Genomic DNA, 12,189 nt, shown 5'->3' with positions numbered 1-12,189 from the left:
TGTTGGGGAGCTATTGGGAGAAGCAGCTGAGCAGAGGAACCCATTGTCAAATTTTCATTCTGAATTAAGATCTCTCTGGTAGTTGGCGGAAAGGAGGATCATGAGGTGTGGAAGCCAGAAGCCAGTTTGCCAAGGGGCCCGCAGGGTCTGAGTTTCAGCACTCTCCCTTGGCCTGGAGCAAAGTCTCCTCCAGGCAGCCTACTGCCCGGGTAAGCACCTGCTCCTGGCCCGCCCAGCAGACCTCCAGGACACTCTCAGATGTCCCCACCAACACGTTCTACGGACCCTACACAGCCCACCTGGCCACAGCGGACGTCAGCATCGCCACCTGGCAAGGGGTAGATACCAAGGAAATGTTTTCAAACTGAATGGAGGTCCAACTCTACAAGGAACTCATGAGCTGGACTGTAGGGTCTTTCTGCGGATCAACCAGAAGTCTTCTTTTCCCCAGAAGTCTCCAAACTCTCGCGGTTTTCTGAAAAGATCATGGACGGTTCCTGTCCTTATTTATTGGTTACAAAGTAATTGCAATGCTGTGACACAAGCACACACTGTAATGCACATGCTGAGCATACACTAAAATACGAGTAGGAATCTGTGACCCTATAGGTCAAAGGCGAGCAAACTGAGGCCCAGGGCCAAAAACTGGGCTTCGAAAGTCCGGACGGACCAGCTCTCTTTTCCTCCCCTCCCTGCATGGGGACGCCCTCCCCAGAGTGCCCTAATGCTAGCCGCTGTTGCCGGCATGCTCACCCCAATGACTGGCCCAGCCTTGTTGCTAAGGGCCACTGTTCCATTTTCCTGCTTTGTGTGATGGTCTCGTTGCCATGGCAATGCGGCAACCTGAAGGTTGTGTGTGTGTGTGTGTGTGTGTGTGTGTGTGTGTATGGTGTGTTTGGGAGGCACTGCCGGACTCGGGGGTGGGGTTCTAATTGGTTTGATGGTTGCCAGGGTCAACAGGGCTGTGATTGGCTTACTCTGTTTATGTGCCGACCCTGTCCTGGAACCCTTTGGGGATGCAGCTGTTGCTCCATCTGAAGTCTGGAGTGGTTGTGCGTGGCGTGTGTGCATGTGTGTGTGCATTCACGAGTACACGCATGCCTGTGCGTTTAGCACAAGCAGTGAGGAGAGGAAGTGATGCTTGATGCAGTGACAGAGTGACAGCTCCCGGGCTCTGCAGTGGAACCACACTGGAGCCAGGTAAATGACACTGATGCTGATCATCCTCACTCTCTGTAAGTCACTGGGAAGCAATGGTTTCCTCTCACTTTCTTCAGAGGAGGAGTAAGAATTGGCTGAGCGCAGCCGCGTCCTGCCGCCTCTACAGACACATACACTTGTAAGGAGGTAGCCCACAGCAGGGTGTAGACCACAGTGGGGGGTGTAGACCACAGGGGGTTGGTCCACGGGCCAAGCTCCCTGCTGCCATTCTCTCCCCTCCCGCCGAGGTCATAGATGTTCTGGGGGAGAGCTTCTCTCTGTTCGTTTCCCATGTCTCTTGTCTTCCCTTGTCTCCTAAGAACTCTAAGAAGGTCTCTTTGGCCAAACACTAATGATCTCATACACATGCAGATCTTTTTACAGTTTACAAAGTGAACTTCCACACGCACACTCTCATTTAGTCCTCCGGGGCGGCGGCCCTCACATTATTTCCCCTTTTTCAGAGGAGGAAAACTGAGGCCTGGATACACGGAATGACTCTTGCGCCTTAGGGGCCGAGTCATGTCTCCAGGCCTCCCAAGTGTCCCCGCAGTGCTTTTGGAGACTGTGCTGCGTGTGTGGGATGTGCCAGAAGGGAGGAGAGTCTGCAGCAATGTGCAGAAAGGAGATGCTCTGTTGGCCGGTCTCCCTGTCTGGCTGCTGAGCCTCCCAGGGGGAAAGTGGGGCGGGCTTGAACTTTGGTTTTTCAGAAGCTATTTGAATGCACTGCCCACACAGTCTGTGAGGGAGAGCTGTTTCCAGCTTCCCCGCTCAGCCCTCGGGCGCCCAGGGACGCCTGTCCTATCTGCAGAGCAGTGGTATGTCATGCATGGCTGGGAGGAGAGATGGGATGGGAGTGGGGGGAGGAGTGGGCTGGGCTGCTGCTGGGCCCCCATTGTCATCCTGCCAGCACTGACTCCAGGGTGACCCAGGGATGCCAGGTAGGCTAGCAGAGGGGAAGGCCTATAGGGCGGGACCCCAGAAGTCCGTGGGCCAGGGGACATCCCCACCTGACAGTCTCCTGTCCCACCCTCTGCAAGGAGACAGCTATTGGGCAGAGAAGGGAAACAAACATCCACTCTGCGTCAAGTTCACATCACATTCCAACCTCACAACACGTCGCAGATGGGAAAGTCAGAGATGTGACCCTCTATATCGCTGCAAAGCCCAGAGTCTTCCCTGGTGGGGGACCAGGGAGTGCTGCTTCTACCAAGCTGGGCTTGTTAAGAGATGTATGGAAAGAAAATTGGCAAGGGAGGCAGGCGGGGGACACCAAATGGTTTTGCAGAGAATTTTTAGAAGGGCGCAGACAGGGAGCAGAAAAATTAGGACGGCCCAAAGTGCACACACATGTAGGCTCCCTACCCAGCTAGTGAGCGCCAGCCACGTGCCCACGTTCCCTCTTACCTGGCTCCCCTCTTCTATCTGCCCATCTGTTCGTGCCCTTTCCTGGGGCTCCCACGGTTCTGTGTATTGTTCCCTGGGGTCCCATACAGACACTCATCTATAATCCATCCCCTTCTCCCAACCCTGAGGAGCAAGACAAATGCCTTCAAAACTGAACATTTCAGATTCTGAAACACAATCCCATGTCTGGGAGTGGGGGGGGCAATATGATGGTCTCTGAGCAGACAGCTGGCCCTACGTTGTTTACGCTGTTATGTCTCCTCTGTGAAGTTGTCCTTGATTCTTTGGGCAAGGTTCCTCCTCTGCCCCAGCCCATACCAGCCTGTATTGCTTTGCAATATGACTATTTCTCTGCATCTCTCTCTCCCACTAGATGGTGAGCTACACGTGAATAGGGAATGAGACTTAAGTCCCAAAGATCTAGGACAATCCGTGGGATATATCAGATGCTCAACAAATGTTTGTGGAAGGGAGAAACAATCATAATTACATCTACTATTTATTGAATTCCTGTTATGAGTTAAGCCCTATGCCTTGGCATACATTATCTTTAATATATACAATAACCACACAAGACCGATTTCAGTATCTTTGTTTTACAGATTGCAAAAGTAGACTCGGGAAGGCTGTCATTTGCCCAACGTCAAACAACCAATAAAAGGAGGTTTTATGAATCAAGGTATCCCTAAGAAGCTTCTAGCTTGGTCTATGACATCAGGGGCTCCAACCTTGACATTCATTGCTCCCTTCTCTTTCAGACTCAAACAGGCACAAAATTCCATGATCCTGGCTCCTATCTGTCAAGTCAGTCCCCTCCTCTGTCCCTGCTGCCACTGCCTCAGTCTAAGCCCACATCATTCATCACCAGGATGAATGCATCCTGCAAATTGGGGTTCCTATCTCCAGATTTTGTCCCACTGTCCATCCTCCACTTGGCTGTCCAAGGGATCGTTCTGTATCACAGACCTGCTGATTTCTCTTTCCTCTGCCATGTTCCACATTGCCCTGTAGTTTCAGGACAGGCCGACTACTAGGAGGGCATGCAGAACCCAGTGCCTACCTCCTTCCGGCACATCACCTGTAGCCCTGGCAACTCGAAGTTCTGGCCTCTCACCCCTGAACTCTGCACGGGTGTTACCCTGCCTGAGAAACCGGAAGCCCCTTCTCGCTCTCCGCTGTCGTCTTATCCCTGGACCCTCAGCTTAAGCAGCAAAACAAACCCTCCAGGCAGCCGCAGCTCTAACCTGGGTTAGACAGACAATATCCTGTCTCTTGTCACCTGTCCCATTAGATCGTGAGCTCCCTGAGGGCAGGGCTTGTGTTCCATCCATCTTTTGTGCCCAGAGTCCCGGCTATTATTTGGCATAATAGATGTTCAGAAAAGCCTTGCTGAAACCTCTTGACCTCATCCATGTCCCTGGTTCCTTGAAACTAGTTTGGCCCTGTTCTCCTAACTCCTCCAACACACCCAGTTCTTTAGCCATAGCCCTCTCCCCTGCCCTCCCTGTCCCTTCCCTGCCTCCGCATGGCCTCTGTGTCCCCTGTGTTGTCATGCACATGGATTATGGAGCCAGGCGGCTGGCTGTCCCCGTAGCCTGGAGGGGACACCCCTTTAGCACCAGGCAGTTTTCTTTTTCTGAAGTGCATGCGCCCAGGAAATCTGCATGCCCTGGCAGAGAAAACAGGTAGCAGAGCTGGGAGGCCCTCTGTGGTGTGCCCCTGCGGACTGCCCACAGGTCACTCTCCCGCAAGGGCCCAGGGTCTTCCTTCTTCTCCATGTTGCAGGCCGGGTGCAGGCTGGTGTTGGAGGGCAGATGGTAGGTAGCCATGAAAGGGGGACCTCAGGCCCATGTCTTCCAGAAAGGAAACACATCCACACTGTGGGCCACCCTCCTCAAGAGACCCCCACCCCCGGGAGGACCCCCAGACTGTAGAGGCCATTCCCACTGGCAAGGCAGAGGACAAAGATCTCTTTGATGTGGTGCCCATACGATCTGCAGTACCACCTGCTCTAAGATCCCCTGGGAGGAAGCAGGGCTGGGCGGGGCCCAGATGGAACAGGTGTGCCCTTCACTCCATCCCAGTTCTCCTTTGATCCCTGAAGTTAGATGGTGTGGTCATTGGCTTGAGTCCTAATCACGGTTTGCCTCTAAGTCTTTGTGGAACTGTGGGCCAGTCTTATCTCCTTTCTGGGCCTCAGTTTCCCCTTCTGTAAAATGAAAGCGAGACCAGCGCTAGCTATTCTGTAAGGTTTCTTGGATGAATTGCAATTGGCCGGGAGAGTTTCATCCCAAAAGGACAAACTGAATTACCTTCTGGGTAGGAAGTGGCAGTGATGGCCAGCAGTGAGGCTTCACTGAGGCTCTTGGGGAGGAGGGGGGCCAGCCAGGTGGGAGCTTTGTCCCAAAACGTAAGTGACAAGTCCCACCGGAGGGAGAGCCCTAGCTCTACTGTTGCCAAGGACACGAAAGGCAAATATGGCTAACAGGACCAGTCTTTGCACATTAGCTCCTGGGGTGCCAGGGGCTGCAATTGGTGGGAAAGCTACCTTTGGACAAAAGTGCTGTCAGCAAATCACCCCTGGTGGTCTGGTCCCAGTCCTGGGGTGCTCCGGTCCAGAGGGTCTCCTGGCCTAGTCAAGGTTCTCTGGGCCAGCCCCAGACGGCTGGCAGGGGCCGGGCCTAGGAACGAAACCGGAAGAAGCCCTTGGACCCTGGTTCCCAGAGTGGGAGAAAGGGGTGGGCACTCGGGCAGAGGGAGCCCTGGGGATTGGCAGCGGCTGTGGGCAGGGCGGGAGGCACGGGGGAGGAGTCAACTTGTACACGTGAAAAACTCTGGCGGGGGCTGGGTTTTTCCCTTCCTCCTCCTCCTCCCCCTCCCTCCTTTTCCCCACCTTCCTCCAACCCTCCCTTCCCCTCCCCTTCTCCCTNGGCGGCGCGCCGGGGGAGGAAGGGGGAGGTTGGAGGAGGGGGCACCGCGGCGCCGGGTAAACCGAGCAAAGGTAAGCGGAGTGGCTCTTAAAGGCGCCGGTCTGCTTTTGCCCTGGGGCGAGAGGTTGGAGGGGAGTGCCGGAGCGCCGCGGGGTGATCGGAGATCACGAGGCGTGTGGGCCGGTGTGCCGGGGGTGGGTGATGCCCGTCGCAGCCCCCTCCCAAGTTCCAGGTGCGCTATTTTGCAGCCGCAGATTTCCCCCACCCCCCAGGGAGTCTCCGCCCGGACTCACTTTGGCTCCCGGGCTCCGGTCAGAACCCTGAGAAGCAAAGTTTTCCACCCAGGCTCAGACCTGGCGCTTTCTAGTCGCCCTTCCTTCTGGGAAGGGCAAGGGTCAGGAGTCCCCGGGTGACGGGAGAACCCGCGAATGTGGGGCCAGATCGCGCCTTGAAGGGCTTTCTGGGCTCCGGTGAACTTTCCAGAGTGGCAGGCTGGAGGGTGGGAGACCAGAGCCCTGGGGTGAAGGTGGAAGGACACGCGAAGCCCTGCCGGTTCCAGCGCGGAGGAGAGGGGGGTGGATTGGGGCCTCTGGGCATTGCTGCTTCTTCCCTGCCCACCCGGGAGACCACGGGGTTAGCGGCTCCCACCCCGCAGCGGCAGCGGGCGAAGGGTTAATAATACAGCGGTGGGGAAGGGCGAGTGGCCTGTTGCGCTATGTGGCGTGGCGTGGCCGGAGGGTCCTGCTGTCTGGGGGGCGGAGGGAGAGGATGGGGATCTGAAATCTGAAATCGGGAATGGGCTGGAACCCTCTCCTCTCTCCCTGTTGGCGGCGGGGGTTCCCTCGGGCTGCTGCAGGCCCTTTGGGCGGCGGGCTGTTGAGACAGTGGCTGATTTTCTGTACTGTGGGCTCAGCACCTTCCTAGGCACCAGTGGCCTCTTTAATGCTCTCAAACCCTTTCCAGACAGGGCGGCAGGGGGTGGGGGCGGAAAGTGAGGGTGGTGTGAGGGGTGGGGGTCAGCCTCCCCCAGTCTCATCCCACCCCCAGCTTAACCTTCAGCAGTTCCCCAGCTGCGGCCTGGGCGCTGTGACTCATTGCCAACACCAGCTTGCCCCTCCTGGTCAGTACCCAGTGAGATGCAGCATGTTTGGTGGCGTTTTCCACTGGCTCCAGCGCACAGCACATTCCAGGCCGCTGGCGGGAGGGAGCAGAGCCCTCCAGGTTGCCTGACCCTCGGAGGTCCCCTGCCTTCAGTGTGGCCTTGGGAGGGGGCTGGGGAAATTGCTGAGGGTTGAGGGCAGGTGAGGATGGGCCCCGGCAACACTGGCTTCTGGGTTTGGGTCTGCATCTTGAGGGCGGTCTGGAGAGGGGGTCACCTTGCCACAGCAAAGCTACCATCTCCGATTACTCTGCCCCAGCCACCTCCTGTGCGGGCTGATGAGGCTGTGAGGCAGACCTCCCCGCACCCGTGCAACCTTGCTGCCCATTAGGTTTCTGGGATGCTCCCCACTGGCTGCCCTTGCCCTTCCTGGAGCCAGGAGCCCTCGTTCTTCCCATATTTATGGGGCTTTCCAGAGCCAGAGGAGACTTCAGTAAGTTACAACTGATTTCTGGATGCCTTAGTGGCCGCCATTTATAGGCTATCTACTGGGTGCCAAGCAGGATGTTACGCAGCTTCATAAAGTAGGTATTACCGTCCCCGTTTTACAGGTAAGGACACATAGGCTCTGAGAGACCAACTTTGCCAACATCTCACGTAAGTGGGATCCAGCCCACTTTCACTCGACCCCGAGCTCCCTGCTCGCAGTCCCTGCCCCATCAAGGGAGATCCCAGCCCCCTCTGGGGTCCTCTGGTTTGACATCAGTCCTCAGGAGAAGGGAGGCTGGGTGTGGTGCTCCGAGCAGTGAGCCCCCGCTTGTCCTGTGCCAGGCAGAGCCAGGCTTCTCCACGGGTCGCAGGAGAGAAGGCACCAGAGCTGAGGAACAAGTAGGTTCTTGGTCTGAGATCTCATGAGGTCCAGCCGCCTACCCTGGAAGCCACCCCTCAGGGCTCGGGCCACGGAGCTGCCTTCACGGCTGTATTTGTTTTCTCTGTAGACCCAGACTCTGTTGTCTGCCGGCCCGGGGCCGGACCATGTCCAGTGCCCAGACTGACGCGCCCCATGCTGTAGGGTGGAGCCTGGCTTGGTCTTCCCAGCTTCTACCCCAGCCAGCCATGCCTCTTCTCTCCGGGGTCACCCTGTTTGGGATTTTTGCCCAGCAGCCCTGCCTGTCCCTCCTGATTCCTCTCCTCCCTGAGTTTGAGACCTACAGAGGGCAAAGCCAGGGTCTCTTTGGTATCCAGCTCCAGGACATACTAGCTGTGTGACTCCCCTCCCCCCAGCAAACGCCTGAGCTTCTCCCAGCCTCAGTGTTCTCATCTGTGAGACGGGGAACATCATAGGGAGGGTTGTTAAAGGAATTAAATAAAATAACTCCTCGTGCCTGGCACACAGCAGATGTTAAATGACTGCTAGCTGTATCGTGGATGGTTATTTGGGAAGGAAATTTCCTAGTTATCACACCATGCCTGGCTCTGGGGTAGAGACTGAGGCAGGCTTTCCTAACCCCGACGGGCTGGGCCCTGAGCATCTTTTCTGCTCCTGCGGGTTGGGAAGGAAGGGTTGGATGGAAACCTGCCAGGAGGGGACCAGCAGTCTGTGTGGTAGGAACTCTGCCCTCTAGTTTCCAGCATGCGTGAGGTGGGCTCGGAAGCTGGAAAACCAACAGCCTACTCTGAGAGGCCTCTGGCGGGGCCTCCTTTTCCTGGGGTAAGGAGACCCTTGCCCACCACTTAAGTAATTACAGTCCCTGTTTGGCTCCGTTGTCCATGAGGGAGTGGCTGGCCTGGATCCAAACTCACCTGATCAGCTTCACCTCGTTGGGAACAAATCACATTTCTCTTCTATAGCCTGTGTCCTGCCCTCACCCACCCTGAACCCTTTGCCTTTGCCCTCCTGGCATTAGCTGCGGAGTGGGCACTCTGCCGTCCCCAGGGGGTGGGAGCATGTCGCGGTGAGTCTTGTCTTGTCCTGGTCCCCACAGCTGCGGGCACACTCACAGAGCCCAGCGCTGAGGCTGGGGCCCAGGGTTGGGGTCCCAGCATGGCCACGGAGCTGGGGGCTGGGCCTGGCAGGAGCTGGCCAGCGGCCCAGCAGCAGCAGATCAAGGAAGAAGGAAAGCTGTAGGCGCATCTCAGCCAGAACTCCCGTGTGAAGGAGAGCCCATCTGCTTCTGGAATCTTCACAGTTTTGTCTGCAGAGGAGGAGGGATAGGGAGGCAAGGATGAGGTTTGGCTTCCAACCAAAAAGGGTCCTGAAGCTCCCTGCAGGCTTGAGCGGCCCTGGTGAGACAGGGCACCCTGGTGTCAGAAACATTGGCCAGAACTTTTGAAGGGACGGTGGTGAGGGCCTCTTTCTAGGAACTGTGCGTGCTGATCTCACCCTGTGCTCCCACCCCACCCCCCGACATGCAAGTCTTCCCTGGAATTGGGGGCGGGTGGTGGGGACAGACAAGAGGACTCAGGAATGGCTGATGCCTTCATTCGTTCTTTCTAAGTGCCCGTCTTCTGTCCTGCCTGGGTGGGGGCCCTTTACAGAATTTGGGGTTTGCTCAAATCATGCCCCTGCTGCTCAGCGAGCAGTTGCTGTAGGTGAAGGAACTTGCTTGCCCAAGCTTCTGTTTCCTCATTTAGAAAATGGGGAGAGTCGCAGTGTTACTTCATGTGGTTATGAGGATGTGCGTGAGATCACAGCCACAGCGCTCCTAGCTTTTTGCCTTGCCTCGTGTCGTCATCGAAGAGCAGTGGCCAGCGGAGTCACAGGGTCACGTTCGGCAGTTCTCAGTAGCCAGGCCTCTGTGTGGCCCCCATAGAAACCAGGGCTGAGGCTTCCAATCTGGAAGGGCACTATTCCTGAACCACCCGCCCCCATTCCGAGCACCTTCTGGATTTTATTGCTCCCGTGGTCAGTTCTAACAAAACTCCAGAATGATTTCTGTCCTCATACCTTGCTTCCCTAAAGAAGCCTACCCTGTCTTGCCTTTGGGGCATCCCTTTAGGATCCAGGGCTGCTTCTGTGCCCTGGCCCCAGCCATCCAGCAGAGGAGACCCTGGCTCGGTGACCAGTTTGGGTCCAGTTCAGCGCCTGGGAGCAGGTAGGAGGTAGGTCCTGTGCCGGAGGGTATGGCTCATCACATCAGCAGTGCTGGGTCTCCAGACCACCTCTGCCAGCAAGGCACGGGATGGGCCAGACGAGGGGTCCCGGAGCCCCTGTCTGTTCCTGGCATGGAGCCCAGCCGGCGGTACCTCCCACTGTGGCCGGGCGGGGTGCCATGTACTGGGCTGAGGCCATACCTGACATTGCCTCTTCACTACGCAAGCCAGTCCTTGAAAGTGGGCTGATGATTGTCCAGGTAATACTGCCCTGTGCAGGGAGAACTATCTCTGGGCAGGTCCTTACAGTCCCTGAAGGAGCAAACAGGGCATTGGACTAAAGGTCACAAGCCCTCAGTTCTGGTCTCAGCTCTGCCTGTTCAGCCTCAGTGGTCTGGGGCAGGCCAGCCTCCCTTCTGAGTCTTGCCTTCTTCACCTGAAAAATGAGGGCACAGATCAAGGAATTTCTAGAGCTCCATCCAAGACTACTGGTCTGTGGTCCTGCTGCTGGTGGGGGGGAGGGGGGGGAGGGGTGGTGAGGAGGTGCTCTGAGACTCCACCTCCCGGTCTTTTAAACCCTGGAGCACGGACAGGGGCTTCCCCCAGCTGAGGCCTGCGGACCCGGTCCCCGCCGCAGCTAAGATGAACAAGGAGGCCCTGGCTGCTTGGTGAACATGGCTCCCAGCCAAGTCCAGCCTGTTTCAGTGGGGCACGTGGGCTAAGAACGGTTTCTGCAGTTCTAAGTGGTTGGGGAAAATTCAGCAGAAAATGATATTTGAAGACATTGAGACTTAGAAAAAATTCAAGTTTTAGTGTCCATGAGTCAAAGTTTACTGGAATGCCACCATACTCATTTCATTATAGCTTGTCTCTATTTTTTTTTCTTTAAAAAATTGTTTTTCAAAGTTTTTAAACATTTATTCATTTTTGAGAGACAGAGTGTGAGTGGGGGAAGGGCAGAGAGAGAGGGAGACAGAGAATCCGAAGCAGGCTCCAGGCTTGAGGTGTCAGCACAGAGCTTGATGTGGGGCTCAACCGCACGAACCATGAGATCATGACCTGAGCTGATGTTGGACACTCAACCAACTGAGCCACCCAGGTTCCTCCCCGAAAATATTTTTTTAATGTGCATTTATATTTGGGAGAGACAGAATGCAAGCCAGGGGAGGGGCAGAGAAAGAGGGAGGCACAGAATCTGAATCAGGCACCGAGTTCCAAGCTGACAGCACAGACCCTGATGTGGGGCTTGAACCCATGAGCCATGAGATCGTGACCTGAGCCAAAGTCAGACACCTAACTGCCTGAGCCACCCAGGTGCCCCATCCCTGAGTACTTTTCTACAAGGGGTGTTGTATGATTGCTGCAGAGACCATATGACCCCCCCACCCAAGCCTAAAATATGGACTCTCTGGACTTTTACAGAAAAAGTTTGCCAATCCCTGCTCAAGATAATTATAGCTCTCCCAAGGCTTGCACTGAACAGTTTCGGAATCTCAATCTAAAAATACTTTCTTTTTATCTAAAAAGAAGTGTTACTTCTTTTAACATAAGCAACGAATGGCCATTGTGGAAGTATTGGAGGATGCAAATAAGCAAAAAGAAGATATGAAAATCATCCCCAATTCTGCCACCCTGAGATAACTACTGTTAGCATTTTAACTTGCATCTTTCTGGACTATTATCTAGCATTCGTATTTATAAGTCTATACATATACGTGTACGCGTATGGCAGGTGCATATCCAGCACACACACAGTTTTATAAGTTGTACACATCTGCCCTTTTCACTTAAAAACACATCTCAAACCATTTGCTACATCTGGGCCCAGTGAGGTTTATTCTAGTGTCTCAGAGCCTGGGGGAGCGGGGGCGGGGGGGACATCCAGAGAGCGGTGCCTGGCAGGTAGTCAGACCTACAGGTAGCTCTGAGGCTCTGGGGCTTGCTGGGGCCAGAGCTATGGGCCTGGGAGTCATCAGCACATGGCTGGTGGTTTCCACCACGGGGGAGCATGAGGTCACTAGGAAGAGTGTGTGGAGAGGAAGAAGAGAGGGAACTCTAGGGAGGCCTGGCACTGAGGGACAGGCGGAGGAAGTGAGTCTGGCAGACGCCCGGGGCAGAGAGAAGCAGGAGGGCCAGGAGACCAAGGGAGAAAGATGGGGCGTGGAGCCTAGGACTGTGCCTGGCCCGCCCTGAGCAGGTACTTGGGGAAAGAGTGAGTGACTAGAAGCCAGGGCCTCCCCTGGGGAGCCTGTGCTCCAGGCAGTAGGTGCCACTGATGGGAGCGATTAGAGAACAGTTGAACAACTGTGAGATGCTTAGAGGTTTCCCAGAGGGGGTCCTGGAGGCAGGGAGGGGTGGGGGGAAGTCTAGGGAGAGGGTGTGGCCTGGGCCTAGCCTGGTGGGAGGGAAGCCATGTTGAGTGTGAGGAGTCTGCTTGCCCTGAAGGTTGGGAAATATTGG

Source organism: Crocuta crocuta, unplaced genomic scaffold (assembly GCF_008692635.1).
Source record: "Crocuta crocuta isolate KB4526 unplaced genomic scaffold, BGI_CrCroc_1.0 scaffold318, whole genome shotgun sequence".
Taxonomy (NCBI): Eukaryota; Metazoa; Chordata; class Mammalia; order Carnivora; family Hyaenidae; genus Crocuta; species Crocuta crocuta.
This window is presented reverse-complemented; position numbering follows the sequence as displayed.